This window comes from Schistocerca gregaria, chromosome 9, assembly GCF_023897955.1.
Source record: "Schistocerca gregaria isolate iqSchGreg1 chromosome 9, iqSchGreg1.2, whole genome shotgun sequence".
NCBI classification, from domain to species: Eukaryota; Metazoa; Arthropoda; class Insecta; order Orthoptera; family Acrididae; genus Schistocerca; species Schistocerca gregaria.
The window spans coordinates 63,260,284-63,280,872 of record NC_064928.1 but is presented as its reverse complement, the minus strand read 5'-3'; positions in this window follow the sequence as shown (position 1 = coordinate 63,280,872).

Below are 20,589 nucleotides of genomic sequence, written 5' to 3'. Positions count from 1 at the left end.
ATTACTCTGATGGAGAAAAGTCCGTCTGGTGCCTATTGTGTTCAATGCCGATGCAATTTTTGTGTTTGATCAATACTCTGAAGGTCCACAGATTACAGAATGCTTCCAGATGTGCTTCGGAAACTACTACTAGTCCTCCAGTGTACGATCAAAGTGTAGGCAGTTTAAGACATTACTCCCATGGAGAAAAGTCCGCATGGTGCATACTGTGTTAAATGACGATGCAATTTCTGTGTTTCATCAACACTCTGAAGGTCCACAGATTACAGAATGCCTCCAGATGTACTTCGGTAACTGCTACTAGTCTTCTAGTGTACAATCAAAGCGTAGACAGTTTAAGACATTACTCCCATGGAGATAAGTCCGCATGGTGCTTATTGTGTTCAATTCCGATGCAGTTTTTGTGTTTCATCAACACTCTGAACGTCCACAGATAAGAGAATGACTCCAGATGTGCTTCGGAAACTACTACTAGTCTTCCAGGGAACGATCAAAGCGTAGACAGTTTGAGACATTACTCCCATGGAGAAAAGTCCGCATGGTGCTTATTGTGTTCAATGCCGATGCAATTTTTGTGTTTCATCAACACTCTTAAGGTCCACAGATTACAGAATGCCTCCAGATGTGCTTTGGAAACTACTACTAGTCTTCCAGGGAACGTTCAAAGCGTACACAGTTTAAGACATTACTCCCATGGAGAAAAGTCTGCATGGTGCTTATTGTGTTCAATGCCGATGCAATTTTTTGTTTCATCAACACTCTGAAGGTCCACAGATTACAGAATGCCTCCAGATGGGCTTCGGAAACTACTACTGGTCTTCCAGGGAACGATCAAAGCGTAGACAGTTTGAGACATTACTCCCATGGAGAAAAGTCCGCATGGTGCTTATTGTGTTCAATGCCGATGCAATTTTTGTGTTTCATCACAACTCTGAAAGTCCACAGATTACAGAATGTATCCAGATATGCTTCGGAAACTACTACTAGCCTTCCAGGGAACAATCAAACCGTAGACAATGTAAGACATTACTCCCATGGAGAAAAGTCTGCATGGTGTTTATTGTGTTCAATGCCGATGCAATTTCTGTATTTCACCCACACTCTGAAGGTCCACAGATTACAGAATGCATCCAGAAGTGCTTCGGAAACTACTACTACTCTTCCAGGGAACGATCAAAACGTAGACAGTTTAAGACATTACTCCCAAGGAGAAAAGTCCGCATGGTGCTTATTGTGTTCAATGCCGATGCAATTTCTGTGTTTCATCAACACTCTGAAGGTCCACAGATTACAGAATGCATCCAGAAGTGCTTCGGAAACTACTACTAGTCTTCCAGTGAACGATCAAAGCGTAGACACTTTAAGACATTAATCCCATTGTGAAAATTCCGCATGGTGCTTATTGTGTTCAATGCCGCTGTAATTTTTGTGATTCATCAACACTCTGAAGGTCCACAGATTACAGAATGCCTCCAGATGTGCTTCGGAAACTACTACTAGTCTTCCAGTGTACGATCAAAGCGTAGACAGTTTAAGACATTACTCCCATGGAGAAAATTCCGCATTTTGCTTATTGTGTTCAATGCCGATGCAATTTTTGTGTTTCATCAATACTCTGAAGGTCCACAGATTACAGAATGCTTCCAGATGTGCTTCGGAAAGTACTACTAGTCCTCCAGTGTACGATCAAAGTGTAGGCAGTTTAAGACATTCCTCCCATGGAGAAAAGTCTGCATGGTGCTTATTGTGTTAAATGCCGATGCAATCTCTGTGTTTCATCAACACTCTGAAGGTCCACAGATTACAGAATGCCTCCAGATGTACTTCGGAAACTGCTACTAGTCTTCCAGTGAACGATCACAGCGTAGACAGTTTAAGACATTACTCTGATGGAGAAAAGTCCGTATGGTGCCTATTGTGTTCAATGCCGATGCAATTTTTGTGTTTCATCAATACTCTGAACGTCCACAGATTACAGAATGCTTCCAAATGTGCTTCGGAAACTACTACTAGTCCTCCAGTGTACGATCAAAGTGTAGGCAGTTTAAGACATTACTCCCATGGAGAAAAGTCCGCATGGTGCATACTGTGTTAAATGACGATGCAATTTCTGTGTTTTATCAACACTCTGAAGGTCCACAGATTACAGAATGCCTCCAGATGTACTTCGGTAACTGCTACTAGTCTTCTAGTGTACAATCAAAGCGTAGACAGTTTAAGACATTACTCCCATGGAGATAAGTCCGCATGGTGCTTATTGTGTTCAATTCCGATGCAGTTTTTGTGTTTCATCAACACTCTGAACGTCCACAGATAAGAGAATGACTCCAGATGTGCTTCGGAAACTACTACTAGTCTTCCAGGGAACGATCAAAGCGTAGACAGTTTGAGACATTACTCCCATGGAGAAAAGTCCGCATGGTGCTTATTGTGTTCAATGCCGATGCAATTTTTGTGTTTCATCAACACTCTGAAGGTCCACAGATTACAGAATGCATCCAGATATGCTTCAGAAACTACTACTAGTCTTCCAGGGAACGTTCAAAGCGTGCACAGTTTAAGACATTACTCCCATGGAGAAAAGTCTTCATGGTGCTTATTGTGTTCAATGCCGATGCAATTTTTTGTTTCATCAACACTCTGAAGGTCCACAGATTACAGAATGCCTCCAGATGGGCTTCGGAAACTATTACTGGTCTTCCAGGGAACGATCAAAGCGTAGACAGTTTGAGACATTACTCCCATGGAGAAAAGTCCGCATGGTGCTTATTGTGTTCAATGCCGATGCAATTTTTGTGTTTCATCACAACTCGGAAAGTCCACAGATTACAGAATGTATCCAGATATGCTTCGGAAACTACTACTAGCCTTCCAGGGAACAATCAAACCGTAGACAATATAAGACATTACTCCCATGGAGAAAAGTCTGCATGGTGTTTATTGTGTTCAATGCCGATGCAATTTCTGTATTTCACCCACACTCTGAAGGTCCACAGATTACAGAATGCATCCAGAAGTGCTTCGGAAACTACTACTACTCTTCCAGGGAACGATCAAAGCGTAGACAGTTTAAGACATTACTCCCAAGGAGAAAAGTCCGCATGGTGCTTATTGTGTTCAATGCCGATGCAATTTCTGTGTTTCATCAACACTCTGAAGGTCCACAGATTACAGAATGCATCCAGAAGTGCTTCGGAAACTAGTACTAGTCTTCCAGCGAACGATCAAAGCGTAGACACTTTAAGACATTAATCCCATTGTGAAAATTCCGCATGGTGCTTATTGTGTTCAATGCCGCTGTAATTTTTGTGATTCATCAACACTCTGAAGGTCCACAGATTACAGAATGCCTCCAGATGTGCTTCGGAAACTACTACTAGTCTTCCAGTGTACGATCAAAGCGTAGACAGTTTAAGTCATTACTCCCATGGAGAAAAGTTCGCATTTTGCTTATTGTGTTCAATGCCGATGCAATTTTTGTGTTTCATCAATACTCTGTAGGTCCACAGATTACAGAATGCTTCCAGATGTGCTTCGGAAAGTACTACTAGTCCTCCAGTGTACGATCAAAGTGTAGGCAGTTTAAGACATTCCTCCCATGGAGAAAAGTCTGCATGGTGCTTATTGTGTTAAATGCCGATGCAATTTCTGTGTTTCATCAACACTCTGAAGGTCCACAGATTACAGAATGCATCCAGACGTGCTTGAGAATCTACTACTAGTCTTCCAGGGAACGTTCAAAGCGTAGACAGTTTGAGACATTACTCTCATGGAGAAAAGTCCGCATGGTGCTTTTTGTGTTCAATGCCGATGCAATTTTTGTGTTTCATCAACACTCTGAAGGTCCACAGATTACAGAATGCATCCAGAAGTGCTTCGGAAAATACTACTAGTCTTCCAGTGAACGATCAAAGCGTAGACACTTTAAGACATTAATCCCATTGTGAAAATTCCGCATGGTGCTTATTGTGTTCAATGCCGCTGCAATTTTTGTGTTTCATCAACACTCTGAAGGTCAACAGATTACACAATGCCTCCAGATGTGCTTCGGAAACTACTACTAGTCTTCCAGTGTACGATCATAGCGTAGACAGTTTAAGACATTACTCCCATGGAGAAAAGTCCGCATATTGCTTATTGTGTTCAATGCCGATGCAATTTTTGTGTTTCATCAATACTCTGAAGGTCCACAGATTACAGAATGCTTCCAGATGTGCTTCGGAATTTACTACTAGTCTTCCAGTGTACGATCAAACTGTAGACAGTCTAAGACATTACTCCCGAGGAGAAAAGTCCGCATGGTGCTTATTGTGTTCAATGCCGTTACAATTTCTGTGTTTCTTCAACACTCTGAAGGTCCAAAGATTACAGAATGCCTCCAGATGTGCTTCGGAAACTACTACTAGTCTTCCAGTGTACAATCAAAGCGTAGACAGTTTAAGACATTACTCCTATGGAGAAAAGTCCGCATGGTGCATATTGTGTTCAATGCCGATGTAGTTTTTGTGTTTCATCCACACTCTGAACGTCCACAGATTACAGAATGCCTCCAAATGTGCTTCGGATACTACTACTAGTCTTCCAGGGAACGATCAAAGCGTAGACAGTTTGAGACATTACTCCCATGGAGGTAAGTCCGCATGGTGCTTATTGTGTTCAATGCCGATGCAACTTTTGTGTTTCATCAACACTCTGAAGGTCCACAGATTACAGAATGCCTCCAGATGTGCTTTGGAAACTACTACTAGTCTTCCAGTGTACGATCAAAGCGTAGACAGTTTAAGACATTACTCCCATGAGAAAAGTTCGCATGGTGCTTATTGTGTTCAATGCCGATGCAATTTTTGTGTTTCATCAATACTCTGAAGGTCCACAGATTGCAGAATGCCTCCAGATGTGCTTCGGAAACTACTACTAGTCTTCCAGTAAACGATCAAAGCATAGACAGTTTAAGACATTACTCCCATGGAGAAAAGTCTACATGGTGCTTGTTGTGTTCAATGCCGATGCAATTTCTGTGTTTCATCAACACTCTGAAGGTCCACAGATTACAGAATGCCTCCAGATGTGCTTTGGAAACTACTACTAGTCTTCCAGTGTACGATCAAAGCGTAGACAGTTTAAGACATTACTCTCATGGAGAAAAGTACATATGGTGCCTATTGTGTTCAATGCCGAATCAATTTCTGTATTTCATCAACACTCTGAAGGTCCACAGATAACAGAATGCCTCCAGATGTGCTTAGGAAACTACTACTAGTCTTCCAGTGAACGATCAAAGCGTAGACACTTTAAGACAGTACTCCCATGGAGAAAAGTACGCATGGTGCTTATTGTGTTAAATGCCGATGCAATTTCTGTGTTTCATCAACACTCTGAAGGTCCACAGATTACAGAATGCCTCCAGATGTACTTCGGTAACTGCTACTAGTCTTCCAGTGAACGATCAAAGCGTAGACACTTTAAGACATTACTCCCATGGAGAAAATTCCACATGGTGCTTATTGTGTTCAATTCCGATGTAGTTTTTGGGTTTCATGAACACACTGAAGGTCCACAGATTACAGAATGCATTTAGATATTCTTCGGAAACTACTACGTCTTCCAGGGAACGATCAAAGCGTAGACAGTTTAAGACATTACTCCCAAGGAGAAGAGTCCGCATGGTGCTTATTGTGTTCAATGCCAATGCAATTTCTGTGTTTCATCAACACTCTGAAGGTCCACAAATTACAGAATGCCTCCAGATGTCCTTCGGGAACTACTGCTAGTCTTCCAGTGAACGATCACAGCGTAGACATTTTAAGACATTACTCTCATGGAGAAAAGTCCGTATGGTGCCTATTGTGTTCAATGCCAAATCAATTTCTGTGTTTCATCATCGCTCTGAAGGTCCACACATAACAGAATGCCTCCAGATGTGCTTCGGAAACTACTACTAGTCTTCCAGGGAACGATCAAAGCGTAGACAGTTTAAGACATTACTCCCAAGGAGAAAAGTCCGCATGGTGCTTATTGTGTTCAATGCCGATGCAATTTCTGTGTTTCATCAACACTCTGAAGGTCCACAGATTACAGAATGCATCCAGAAGTGCTTCGGAAACTACTACTAGTCTTCCAGTGAACGATCAAAGCGTAGACACTTTAAGACATTAATACCATTGTGAAAATTCCGCATGGTGCTTATTGTGTTCAATACCGCTGTAATTTTTGTGATTCATCAACACTCTGAAGGTCCACAGATTACAGAATGCCTCCAGATGTGCTTCGGAAACTACTACTAGTCTTCCAGTGTACGATCAAAGCGTAGACAGTTTAAGACATTACTCCCATGGAGAAAAGTCCGCATTTTGCTTATTGTGTTCAATGCCGATGCAATTTTTGTGTTTCATCAATACTCTGAAGGTAAACAGATTAAAGAATGCTTCCAGATGTGCTTCGGAAACTACTACTAGTCCTCCAGTGTACGATCAAAGTGTAGGCAGTTTAAGACATTCCTCCCATGGAGAAAAGTCTGCATTGTGCTTATTGTGTTAAATGCCGATGCAATTTCTGTGTTTCATCAACACTCTGAAGGTCCACAGATTACAGAATGCATCCAGATGTGCTTGAGAAACTACTACTAGTCTTCCAGGGAACGATCAAAGCGTAGACAGTTTGAGACATTACTCTCATGGAGAAAAGTCCGCATGGTGCTTATTGTGTTCAATGCCGATGCAATTTTTGTGTTTCATCAACACTCTGAAGGTCCACAGATTACAGAATGTATCCAGATATGCTTCGGAAACTACTACTAGCCTTCCAGGGGACGATCAAACCGTAGACCATATAAGACATTACTCCCATGGAGAAAATTCCGCATGGTGCTTATTGTGTTCAATGCCGGTGCAATTTTTGTGTTTCATCAACACTCTGAAGGTCCACAGATTACAGAATGCCTCCAGATGTGCTTCGGAAACTACTACTAGTCTTCCAGTGTACGATCAAAGCGTAGACAGTTTAAGACATTATTCCAATGGGGACAAGTCCGCATTGTGCTTATTGTGTTCAATGCCGATGCAATTTTTGTGTTTCATCAATACTCTGAAGGTCCACAGATTACAGATTGCTTCCAGATGTGCTTCGTAAACTACTACTAGTCCTCCAGTGTACGATCAAAGTATAGACAGTTTAAGACAGTACTCCCATGGAGAAAAGTCCGCATGGTGCTTATTGTGTTAAATGCCGATGCAATTTCTGTGTTTCATCAACACTCTGAAGGTCCACAGATTACAGAATGCCTGCAGATGTCCTTCGGGAACTACTGCTAGTCTTCCAGTGTACGATCAAAGCGTAGACAGTTTAAGACATTACTCCCATGGAGAAAAGTCCGCATTTTGCTTATTGTGTTCAATGCCGATGCAATTTTTGTGTTTCATCAATACTCTGAAGGTCCACAGATTAAAGAATGCTTCCAGATGTGCTTCGGAAACTACTACTAGTCCTCCAGTGTACGATCAAAGTGTAGGCAGTTTAAGACATTCCTCCCGTGGAGAAAAGTCTGCATTGTGCTTATTGTGTTAAATGCCGATGCAATTTCTGTGTTTCATCAACACTCTGAAGGTCCACAGATTACAGAATGCATCCAGATGTGCTTGAGAAACTACTACAAGTCTTCCAGGGAACGATCAAAGCGTAGACAGTTTGAGACATTACTCTCATGGAGAAAAGTCCGCATGGTGCTTATTGTGTTCAATGCCGATGCAATTTTTGTGTTTCATCAACACTCTGAAGGTCCACAGAATACAGAATGTATCCAGATATGCTTCGGAAACTACTACTAGCCTTCCAGGGAACGATCAAACCGTAGACCATATAAGACATTACTCCCATGGAGAAAAGTTTGCATGGTGCTTATTGTGTTCAATGCCGATGCAATTTCTGTGTTTCATCAATACTCTGAAGGTCCACAGATTACAGAATGCATCCAGAAGTGCTTCGGAAACTACTACTAGTCTTCCAGTGAACGATCAAAACGTAGACACTTTAAGACGTTACTCCCATGGAGAAAATTCCGCATGGTGCTTATTGTGTTCAATGCCGCTGCAATTTTTGTGTTTCATCAACACTCTGAAGGTCCACAGATTACTGAATGCCTCCAGATGTGCTTCGGAAACTACTACTAGTCTTCCAGTGTACGATCAAAGCGTAGACAGTTTAAGACATTATTCCCATGGGGAAAAGTCCGCATTGTGCTTATTGTGTTCAATGCCGATGCAATTTTTGTGTTTCATCAATACTCTGAAGGTCCACAGATTACAGAATGCTTCCAGATGTTCTTCGGAAACTACTACTAGTCCTCCAGTGTACGATCAAAGTGTAGACAGTTTAAGACAGTACTGCCATGGAGAAAAGTCCGCATGGTGCTTATTGTGTTAAATGCCGATGAAATTTCTGTGTTTCATCAACACTCTGAAGGTGCACAGATTACAGAATGCCTCCAGATGTCCTTCGGGAACTACTGCTAGTCTTCCAGTGAACGATCACAGCGTAGACAGTTTAAGACTTTAGTCTGATGGAGAAAAGTCCGTCTGGTGCCTATTATGTTCAATGCCGATGCAATTTTTGTGTTTCATCAATACTCTGAAGGTCCACAGATTACAGAATGCTTCCAGATGTGCTTCGGAAACTACTACTAGTCCTCCAGTGTACGATCAAAGTGTAGGCAGTTTAAGTCATTACTCCCATGGAGAAAAGTCCGCATGGTGCGTACTGTGTTAAATGACGATGCAATTTCTGTGTTTCATCAACACTCTGAAGGTCCACAGATTACAGAATGCCTCCAGATGTGCTTCGGTAACTGCTACTAGTCTTCTAGTGTACAATCAAAGCGTAGACAGTTTAAGACATTACTCCCATGGAGATAAGTCCGCATGGTGCTTATTGTGTTCAATTCCGATGCAGTTTTTGTGTTTCATCAACGCTCTGAACGTCCACAGATAAGAGAATGACTCCAGATGTGCTTCGGAAACTACTACTAGTCTTCCAGGGAACGATCAAAGCGTAGACAGTTTGAGACATTACTCCCATGGAGAAAAGTCCGCATGGTGCTTATTGTGTTCAATGCCGATGCAATTTTTGTGTTTCATCAACACTCTGAAGGTCCACAAATTACAGAATGCATCCAGATATGCTTCAGAAACTACTACTAGTCTTCCAGGGAACGTTCAAAGCGTACACAGTTTAAGACATTACTCCCATGGAGAAAAGTCTGCATGGTGCTTATTGTGTTCAATGCCGATGCAATTTTTTGTTTCATCAACACTCTGAAGGTCCACAGATTACAGAATGCCTCCAGATGGGCTTCGGAAACTACTACTGGTCTTCCAGGGAACGATCAAAGCGTAGACAGTTTGAGACATTACTCCCATGGAGAAAAGTCCGCATGGTGCTTATTGTGTTCAATGCCGATGCAATTTTCGTGATTCATCAACACTCTGAAGGTCCACAGATTACTGAATGCATCCAGATATGCTTCAGAAACTACTACTAGTCTTCCAGGGAACGATCAAAGCGTAGACAGTTTAAGACATTACTCCCATGTAGAAAAGTCTGCATGGTGCTTATTGTGTTCAATGCCGATGCAATTTTTTGTTTCATCAACACTCTGAAGGTCCACAGATTACAGATTGCCTCCAGATGTGCTTCGGAAACTACTACTAGTCTTCCAGTGTACGATCAAAGCGTAGACAGTTTAAGACATTACTCTCATGGAGAAAAGTCCGTATGGTGCCTATTGTGTTCAATGCCGAATCATTTTCTGTGTTTCATCAACACTCTGAGGGTCCAGAGATAACAGAATGCATCCAGATATGCTTCGGAAACTACTACTAGTCTTCCAGGGAACGATCAAAGCGTAGACACTTTAAGACAGTACTCCCATGGAGAAAAGTACGCATGGTGCTTATTGTGTTAAATGCCGATGCAATTTCTGTGTTTCATCAACACTCTGAAGGTCCACAGATTACAGAATGCCTCCAGATGTACTTCGGTAACTGCTACTAGTCTTCCAGTGAACGATCAAAGCGTAGACACTTTAAGACATTACTCCCATGGAGAAAATTCCACATGGTGCTTATTGTGTTCAATTCCGATGTAGTTTTTGGGTTTCATGAACACACTGAAGGTCCACAGATTACAGAATGCATTTAGATATTCTTCGGAAACTACTACGTCTTCCAGGGAACGATCAAAGCGTAGACAGTTTAAGACATTACTCCCAAGGAGAAGAGTCCGCATGGTGCTTATTGTGTTCAATGCCAATGCAATTTCTGTGTTTCATCAACACTCTGAAGGTCCACAAATTACAGAATGCCTCCAGATGTCCTTCGGGAACTACTGCTAGTCTTCCAGTGAACGATCACAGCGTAGACATTTTAAGACATTACTCTCATGGAGAAAAGTCCGTATGGTGCCTATTGTGTTCAATGCCAAATCAATTTCTGTGTTTCATCATCGCTCTGAAGGTCCACACATAACAGAATGCCTCCAGATGTGCTTCGGAAACTACTACTAGTCTTCCAGGGAACGATCAAAGCGTAGACAGTTTAAGACATTACTCCCAAGGAGAAAAGTCCGCATGGTGCTTATTGTGTTCAATGCCGATGCAATTTCTGTGTTTCATCAACACTCTGAAGGTCCACAGATTACAGAATGCATCCAGAAGTGCTTCGGAAACTACTACTAGTCTTCCAGTGAACGATCAAAGCGTAGACACTTTAAGACATTAATACCATTGTGAAAATTCCGCATGGTGCTTATTGTGTTCAATACCGCTGTAATTTTTGTGATTCATCAACACTCTGAAGGTCCACAGATTACAGAATGCCTCCAGATGTGCTTCGGAAACTACTACTAGTCTTCCAGTGTACGATCAAAGCGTAGACAGTTTAAGACATTACTCCCATGGAGAAAAGTCCGCATTTTGCTTATTGTGTTCAATGCCGATGCAATTTTTGTGTTTCATCAATACTCTGAAGGTAAACAGATTAAAGAATGCTTCCAGATGTGCTTCGGAAACTACTACTAGTCCTCCAGTGTACGATCAAAGTGTAGGCAGTTTAAGACATTCCTCCCATGGAGAAAAGTCTGCATTGTGCTTATTGTGTTAAATGCCGATGCAATTTCTGTGTTTCATCAACACTCTGAAGGTCCACAGATTACAGAATGCATCCAGATGTGCTTGAGAAACTACTACTAGTCTTCCAGGGAACGATCAAAGCGTAGACAGTTTGAGACATTACTCTCATGGAGAAAAGTCCGCATGGTGCTTATTGTGTTCAATGCCGATGCAATTTTTGTGTTTCATCAACACTCTGAAGGTCCACAGATTACAGAATGTATCCAGATATGCTTCGGAAACTACTACTAGCCTTCCAGGGAACGATCAAACCGTAGACCATATAAGACATTACTCCCATGGAGAAAATTCCGCATGGTGCTTATTGTGTTCAATGCCGGTGCAATTTTTGTGTTTCATCAACACTCTGAAGGTCCACAGATTACAGAATGCCTCCAGATGTGCTTCGGAAACTACTACTAGTCTTCCAGTGTACGATCAAAGCGTAGACAGTTTAAGACATTATTCCAATGGGGAAAAGTCCGCATTGTGCTTATTGTGTTAATGCCGATGCAATTTTTGTGTTTCATCAATACTCTGAAGGTCCACAAATTACAGATTGCTTCCAGATGTGCTTCGTAAGCTACTACTAGTCCTCCAGTGTACGATCAAAGTATAGACAGTTTAAGACAGTACTCCCATGGAGAAAAGTCCGCATGGTGCTTATTGTGTTAAATGCCGATGCAATTTCTGTGTTTCATCAACACTCTGAAGGTCCACAGATTACAGAATGCCTGCAGATGTCCTTCGGGAACTACTGCTAGTCTTCCAGTGTACGATCAAAGCGTAGACAGTTTAAGACATTACTCCCATGGAGAAAAGTCCGCATTTTGCTTATTGTGTTCAATGCCGATGCAATTTTTGTGTTTCATCAATACTCTGAAGGTCCACAGATTAAAGAATGCTTCCAGATGTGCTTCGGAAACTACTACTAGTCCTCCAGTGTACGATCAAAGTGTAGGCAGTTTAAGACATTCCTCCCGTGGAGAAAAGTCTGCATTGTGCTTATTGTGTTAAATGCCGATGCAATTTCTGTGTTTCATCAACACTCTGAAGGTCCACAGATTACAGAATGCATCCAGATGTGCTTGAGAAACTACTACAAGTCTTCCAGGGAACGATCAAAGCGTAGACAGTTTGAGACATTACTCTCATGGAGAAAAGTCCGCATGGTGCTTATTGTGTTCAATGCCGATGCAATTTTTGTGTTTCATCAACACTCTGAAGGTCCACAGATTACAGAATGTATCCAGATATGCTTCGGAAACTACTACTAGCCTTCCAGGGAACGATCAAACCGTAGACCATATAAGACATTACTCCCATGGAGAAAAGTTTGCATGGTGCTTATTGTGTTCAATGCCGATGCAATTTCTGTGTTTCATCAATACTCTGAAGGTCCACAGATTACAGAATGCATCCAGAAGTGCTTCGGAAACTACTACTAGTCTTCCAGTGAACGATCAAAACGTAGACACTTTAAGACGTTACTCCCATGGAGAAAATTCCGCATGGTGCTTATTGTGTTCAATGCCGCTGCAATTTTTGTGTTTCATCAACACTCTGAAGGTCCACAGATTACTGAATGCCTCCAGATGTGCTTCGGAAACTACTACTAGTCTTCCAGTGTACGATCAAAGCGTAGACAGTTTAAGACATTATTCCCATGGGGAAAAGTCCGCATTGTGCTTATTGTGTTCAATGCCGATGCAATTTTTGTGTTTCATCAATACTCTGAAGGTCCACAGATTACAGAATGCTTCCAGATGTTCTTCGGAAACTACTACTAGTCCTCCAGTGTACGATCAAAGTGTAGACAGTTTAAGACAGTACTGCCATGGAGAAAAGTCCGCATGGTGCTTATTGTGTTAAATGCCGATGAAATTTCTGTGTTTCATCAACACTCTGAAGGTGCACAGATTACAGAATGCCTCCAGATGTCCTTCGGGAACTACTGCTAGTCTTCCAGTGAACGATCACAGCGTAGACAGTTTAAGACTTTAGTCTGATGGAGAAAAGTCCGTCTGTGGCCTATTATGTTCAATGCCGATGCAATTTTTGTGTTTCATCAATACTCTGAAGGTCCACAGATTACAGAATGCTTCCAGATGTGCTTCGGAAACTACTACTAGTCCTCCAGTGTACGATCAAAGTGTAGGCAGTTTAAGTCATTACTCCCATGGAGAAAAGTCCGCATGGTGCGTACTGTGTTAAATGACGATGCAATTTCTGTGTTTCATCAACACTCTGAAGGTCCACAGATTACAGAATGCCTCCAGATGTGCTTCGGTAACTGCTACTAGTCTTCTAGTGTACAATCAAAGCGTAGACAGTTTAAGACATTACTCCCATGGAGATAAGTCCGCATGGTGCTTATTGTGTTCAATTCCGATGCAGTTTTTGTGTTTCATCAACGCTCTGAACGTCCACAGATAAGAGAATGACTCCAGATGTGCTTCGGAAACTACTACTAGTCTTCCAGGGAACGATCAAAGCGTAGACAGTTTGAGACATTACTCCCATGGAGAAAAGTCCGCATGGTGCTTATTGTGTTCAATGCCGATGCAATTTTTGTGTTTCATCAACACTCTGAAGGTCCACAAATTACAGAATGCATCCAGATATGCTTCAGAAACTACTACTAGTCTTCCAGGGAACGTTCAAAGCGTACACAGTTTAAGACATTACTCCCATGGAGAAAAGTCTGCATGGTGCTTATTGTGTTCAATGCCGATGCAATTTTTTGTTTCATCAACACTCTGAAGGTCCACAGATTACAGAATGCCTCCAGATGGGCTTCGGAAACTACTACTGGTCTTCCAGGGAACGATCAAAGCGTAGACAGTTTGAGACATTACTCCCATGGAGAAAAGTCCGCATGGTGCTTATTGTGTTCAATGCCGATGCAATTTTCGTGATTCATCAACACTCTGAAGGTCCACAGATTACTGAATGCATCCAGATATGCTTCAGAAACTACTACTAGTCTTCCAGGGAACGATCAAAGCGTAGACAGTTTAAGACATTACTCCCATGGAGAAAAGTCTGCATGGTGCTTATTGTGTTCAATGCCGATGCAATTTTTTGTTTCATCAACACTCTGAAGGTCCACAGATTACAGATTGCCTCCAGATGTGCTTCGGAAACTACTACTAGTCTTCCAGTGTACGATCAAAGCGTAGACAGTTTAAGACATTACTCTCATGGAGAAAAGTCCGTATGGTGCCTATTGTGTTCAATGCCGAATCATTTTCTGTGTTTCATCAACACTCTGAGGGTCCAGAGATAACAGAATGCATCCAGATATGCTTCGGAAACTACTACTAGTCTTCCAGGGAACGATCAAAGCGTAGACACTTTAAGACAGTACTCCCATGGAGAAAAGTACGCATGGTGCTTATTGTGTTAAATGCCGATGCAATTTCTGTGTTTCATCAACACTCTGAAGGTCCACAGATTACAGAATGCCTCCAGATGTACTTCGGTAACTGCTACTAGTCTTCCAGTGAACGATCAAAGCGTAGACACTTTAAGACATTACTCCCATGGAGAAAATTCCACATGGTGCTTATTGTGTTCAATTCCGATGTAGTTTTTGGGTTTCATGAACACACTGAAGGTCCACAGATTACAGAATGCATTTAGATATTCTTCGGAAACTACTACGTCTTCCAGGGAACGATCAAAGCGTAGACAGTTTAAGACATTACTCCCAAGGAGAAGAGTCCGCATGGTGCTTATTGTGTTCAATGCCAATGCAATTTCTGTGTTTCATCAACACTCTGAAGGTCCACAAATTACAGAATGCCTCCAGATGTCCTTCGGGAACTACTGCTAGTCTTCCAGTGAACGATCACAGCGTAGACATTTTAAGACATTACTCTCATGGAGAAAAGTCCGTATGGTGCCTATTGTGTTCAATGCCAAATCAATTTCTGTGTTTCATCATCGCTCTGAAGGTCCACACATAACAGAATGCCTCCAGATGTGCTTCGGAAACTACTACTAGTCTTCCAGGGAACGATCAAAGCGTAGACAGTTTAAGACATTACTCCCAAGGAGAAAAGTCCGCATGGTGCTTATTGTGTTCAATGCCGATGCAATTTCTGTGTTTCATCAACACTCTGAAGGTCCACAGATTACAGAATGCATCCAGAAGTGCTTCGGAAACTACTACTAGTCTTCCAGTGAACGATCAAAGCGTAGACACTTTAAGACATTAATACCATTGTGAAAATTCCGCATGGTGCTTATTGTGTTCAATACCGCTGTAATTTTTGTGATTCATCAACACTCTGAAGGTCCACAGATTACAGAATGCCTCCAGATGTGCTTCGGAAACTCCTACTAGTCTTCCAGTGTACGATCAAAGCGTAGACAGTTTAAGACATTACTCCCATTCAGAAAAGTCCGCATTTTGCTTATTGTGTTCAATGCCGATGCAATTTTTGTGTTTCATCAATACTCTGAAGGTAAACAGATTAAAGAATGCTTCCAGATGTGCTTCGGAAACTACTACTAGTCCTCCAGTGTACGATCAAAGTGTAGGCAGTTTAAGACATTCCTCCCATGGAGAAAAGTCTGCATTGTGCTTATTGTGTTAAATGCCGATGCAATTTCTGTGTTTCATCAACACTCTGAAGGTCCACAGATTACAGAATGCATCCAGATGTGCTTGAGAAACTACTACTAGTCTTCCAGGGAACGATCAAAGCGTAGACAGTTTGAGACATTACTCTCATGGAGAAAAGTCCGCATGGTGCTTATTGTGTTCAATGCCGATGCAATTTTTGTGTTTCATCAACACTCTGAAGGTCCACAGATTACAGAATGTATCCAGATATGCTTCGGAAACTACTACTAGCCTTCCAGGGAACGATCAAACCGTAGACCATATAAGACATTACTCCCATGGAGAAAATTCCGCATGGTGCTTATTGTGTTCAATGCCGGTGCAATTTTTGTGTTTCATCAACACTCTGAAGGTCCACAGATTACAGAATGCCTCCAGATGTGCTTCGGAAACTACTACTAGTCTTCCAGTGTACGATCAAAGCGTAGACAGTTTAAGACATTATTCCAATGGGGAAAAGTCCGCATTGTGCTTATTGTGTTCAATGCCGATGCAATTTTTGTGTTTCATCAATACTCTGAAGGTCCACAGATTACAGATTGCTTCCAGATGTGCTTCGTAAACTACTACTAGTCCTCCAGTGTACGATCAAAGTATAGACAGTTTAAGACAGTACTCCCATGGAGAAAAGTCCGCATGGTGCTTATTGTGTTAAATGCCGATGCAATTTCTGTGTTTCATCAACACTCTGAAGGTCCACAGATTACAGAATGCCTGCAGATGTCCTTCGGGAACTACTGCTAGTCTTCCAGTGTACGATCAAAGCGTAGACAGTTTAAGACATTACTCCCATGGAGAAAAGTCCGCATTTTGCTTATTGTGTTCAATGCCGATGCAATTTTTGTGTTTCATCAATACTCTGAAGGTCCACAGATTAAAGAATGCTTCCAGATGTGCTTCGGAAACTACTACTAGTCCTCCAGTGTACGATCAAAGTGTAGGCAGTTTAAGACATTCCTCCCGTGGAGAAAAGTCTGCATTGTGCTTATTGTGTTAAATGCCGATGCAATTTCTGTGTTTCATCAACACTCTGAAGGTCCACAGATTACAGAATGCATCCAGATGTGCTTGAGAAACTACTACAAGTCTTCCAGGGAACGATCAAAGCGTAGACAGTTTGAGACATTACTCTCATGGAGAAAAGTCCGCATGGTGCTTATTGTGTTCAATGCCGATGCAATTTTTGTGTTTCATCAACACTCTGAAGGTCCACAGATTACAGAATGTATCCAGATATGCTTCGGAAACTACTACTAGCCTTCCAGGGAACGATCAAACCGTAGACCATATAAGACATTACTCCCATGGAGAAAAGTTTGCATGGTGCTTATTGTGTTCAATGCCGATGTAATTTCTGTGTTTCATCAATACTCTGAAGGTCCACAGATTACAGAATGCATCCAGAAGTGCTTCGGAAACTACTACTAGTCTTCCAGTGAACGATCAAAACGTAGACACTTTAAGACGTTACTCCCATGGAGAAAATTCCGCATGGTGCTTATTGTGTTCAATGCCGCTGCAATTTTTGTGTTTCATCAACACTCTGAAGGTCCACAGATTACTGAATGCCTCCAGATGTGCTTCGGAAACTACTACTAGTCTTCCAGTGTACGATCAAAGCGTAGACAGTTTAAGACATTATTCCCATGGGGAAAAGTCCGCATTGTGCTTATTGTGTTCAATGCCGATGCAATTTTTGTGTTTCATCAATACTCTGAAGGTCCACAGATTACAGAATGCTTCCAGATGTTCTTCGGAAACTACTACTAGTCCTCCAGTGTACGATCAAAGTGTAGACAGTTTAAGACAGTACTGCCATGGAGAAAAGTCCGCATGGTGCTTATTGTGTTAAATGCCGATGAAATTTCTGTGTTTCATCAACACTCTGAAGGTGCACAGATTACAGAATGCCTCCAGATGTCCTTCGGGAACTACTGCTAGTCTTCCAGTGAACGATCACAGCGTAGACAGTTTAAGACTTTAGTCTGATGGAGAAAAGTCCGTCTGGTGCCTATTATGTTCAATGCCGATGCAATTTTTGTGTTTCATCAATACTCTGAAGGTCCACAGATTACAGAATGCTTCCAGATGTGCTTCGGAAACTACTACTAGTCCTCCAGTGTACGATCAAAGTGTAGGCAGTTTAAGTCATTACTCCCATGGAGAAAAGTCCGCATGGTGCGTACTGTGTTAAATGACGATGCAATTTCTGTGTTTCATCAACACTCTGAAGGTCCACAGATTACAGAATGCCTCCAGATGTGCTTCGGTAACTGCTACTAGTCTTCTAGTGTACAATCAAAGCGTAGACAGTTTAAGACATTACTCCCATGGAGATAAGTCCGCATGGTGCTTATTGTGTTCAATTCCGATGCAGTTTTTGTGTTTCATCAACGCTCTGAACGTCCACAGATAAGAGAATGACTCCAGATGTGCTTCGGAAACTACTACTAGTCTTCCAGGGAACGATCAAAGCGTAGACAGTTTGAGACATTACTCCCATGGAGAAAAGTCCGCATGGTGCTTATTGTGTTCAATGCCGATGCAATTTTTGTGTTTCATCAACACTCTGAAGGTCCACAAATTACAGAATGCATCCAGATATATTTCAGAAACTACTACTAGTCTTCCAGGGAACGTTCAAAGCGTACACAGTTTAAGACATTACTCCCATGGAGAAAAGTCTGCATGGTGCTTATTGCGTTCAATGCCGATGCAATTTTTTGTTTCATCAACACTCTGAAGGTCCACAGATTACAGAATGCCTCCAGATGGGCTTCGGAAACTACTACTGGTCTTCCAGGGAACGATCAAAGCGTAGACAGTTTGAGACATTACTCCCATGGAGAAAAGTCCGCATGGTGCTTATTGTGTTCAATGCCGATGCAATTTTCGTGATTCATCAACACTCTGAAGGTCCACAGATTACTGAATGCATCCAGATATGCTTCAGAAACTACTACTAGTCTTCCAGGGAACGATCAAAGCGTAGACAGTTTAAGACATTACTCCCATGGAGAAAAGTCTGCATGGTGCTTATTGTGTTCAATGCCGATGCAATTTTTTGTTTCATCAACACTCTGAAGGTCCACAGATTACAGATTGCCTCCAGATGTGCTTCGGAAACTACTACTAGTCTTCCAGTGTACGATCAAAGCGTAGACAGTTTAAGACATTACTCTCATGGAGAAAAGTCCGTATGGTGCCTATTGTGTTCAATGCCGAATCATTTTCTGTGTTTCATCAACACTCTGAGGGTCCAGAGATAACAGAATGCATCCAGATATGCTTCGGAAACTACTACTAGTCTTCCAGGGAACGATCAAAGCGTAGACAGTTTAAGACATTACTCCCAAGGAGAAGAGTCCGCATGGTGCTTATTGTGTTCAATGAAAATGCAATTTCTGTGTTTCGTCAACACTCTGAAGGTCCACAAATTACAGAATGCCTCCAGATGTCCTTCGGGAACTACTGCTAGTCTTCCAGTGAACGATCACAGCGTAGACAGTTTAAGACATTACTCTGTGGAGAAAAGTCCATATGGTGCCAATTGTGTTCAATGCCGAATCAATTTCTGTGTTTCATCAACACTCTGAAGGTCCACAGATAACAGAATGCCTCCAGATGTGCTTCGGAAACTACTACTAGTCTTCCAGTGGACGATCAAAGCGTAGATAGTTTAAGACATTACTCCCATGGAGAAAAGTCCGCATTGTGCTTATTGTGTTCAATGCCGATGCAATTTTTGTGTTTCATCAATACTCTGAAGGTCCACAGATTACAGAATGCTTCCAGATGTGCTTCGGAAACTACTACTAGTCCTCCAGTGTACGATCAAAGTGTAGGTAGTTTAAGACATTACTCACATGGAGAAAAGTCCGCATGGTGCTTATTGTGTTAAATGCCGATGCAATTTCTGTGTTTCATCAACACTCTGAAGGTCCACAGATTACAGAATGCCTCCAGATGTGCTTCGGAAACTACTACTAGCCTTCCAGGGAACGATCAAAGCGTAGAGAGTTTGAGACATTACTCCCATGGAGAAAAGTCCGCATGGTGCTTATTGTGTTCAATGCCGCTGCAATTTTTGTGTTTCATCAACAGTCTGAAGGTCCACAGATTACAGAATGCCTCCAGATGTGCTTCGGAAACTACTACTAGTCTTCCAGTGTACGATCAAAGCGTAGACAGTTTAATACATTACTCGCATGGAGAAAAGTCCGCATTGTGCTTATTGTGTTCAATGCCGATGCAATTTTTGTGTTTCATCAATACTCTGAAGGTCCACAGATTACAGAATGCTTCCAGATATGCTTCGGAAACTACTATCAGCCTTCCAGGGAACGATCAAAGCTTAGACAATATAAGACATTACTCCCAGGGAGAAAAGTCCGCATTGTGCTTATTGTGTTCAATGCCGATGTAATTTTTGTGTTTCATCAATACTCTGAAGGTCCGCAGATTGCAGAATGCTTCCAGATGTACTTCGGAAACTACTGCTAGTCCTCCAGTGTACGATCAAAGTGTAGACAGTTTAAGACAGTACTCCCATGGAGAAAAGTCTGCATGGTGCTTATTGTGTTCAATGCCGACGCAATTTCTGTGTTTTATCAACACTCTGAAGGTCCACAGATTACAGAATGCCTCCAGATGTACTTCGGTAACTGCTACTGGTCTTCCAGTGTACAATCAAAGCGTAGACAGTTTTAGACATTACTCCCATGGAGATATGTCAGCATGGTGCTTATTGTGTTCAATGCCGATGCAGTTTTTGTGTTTCATCAACACACTGAAGGTC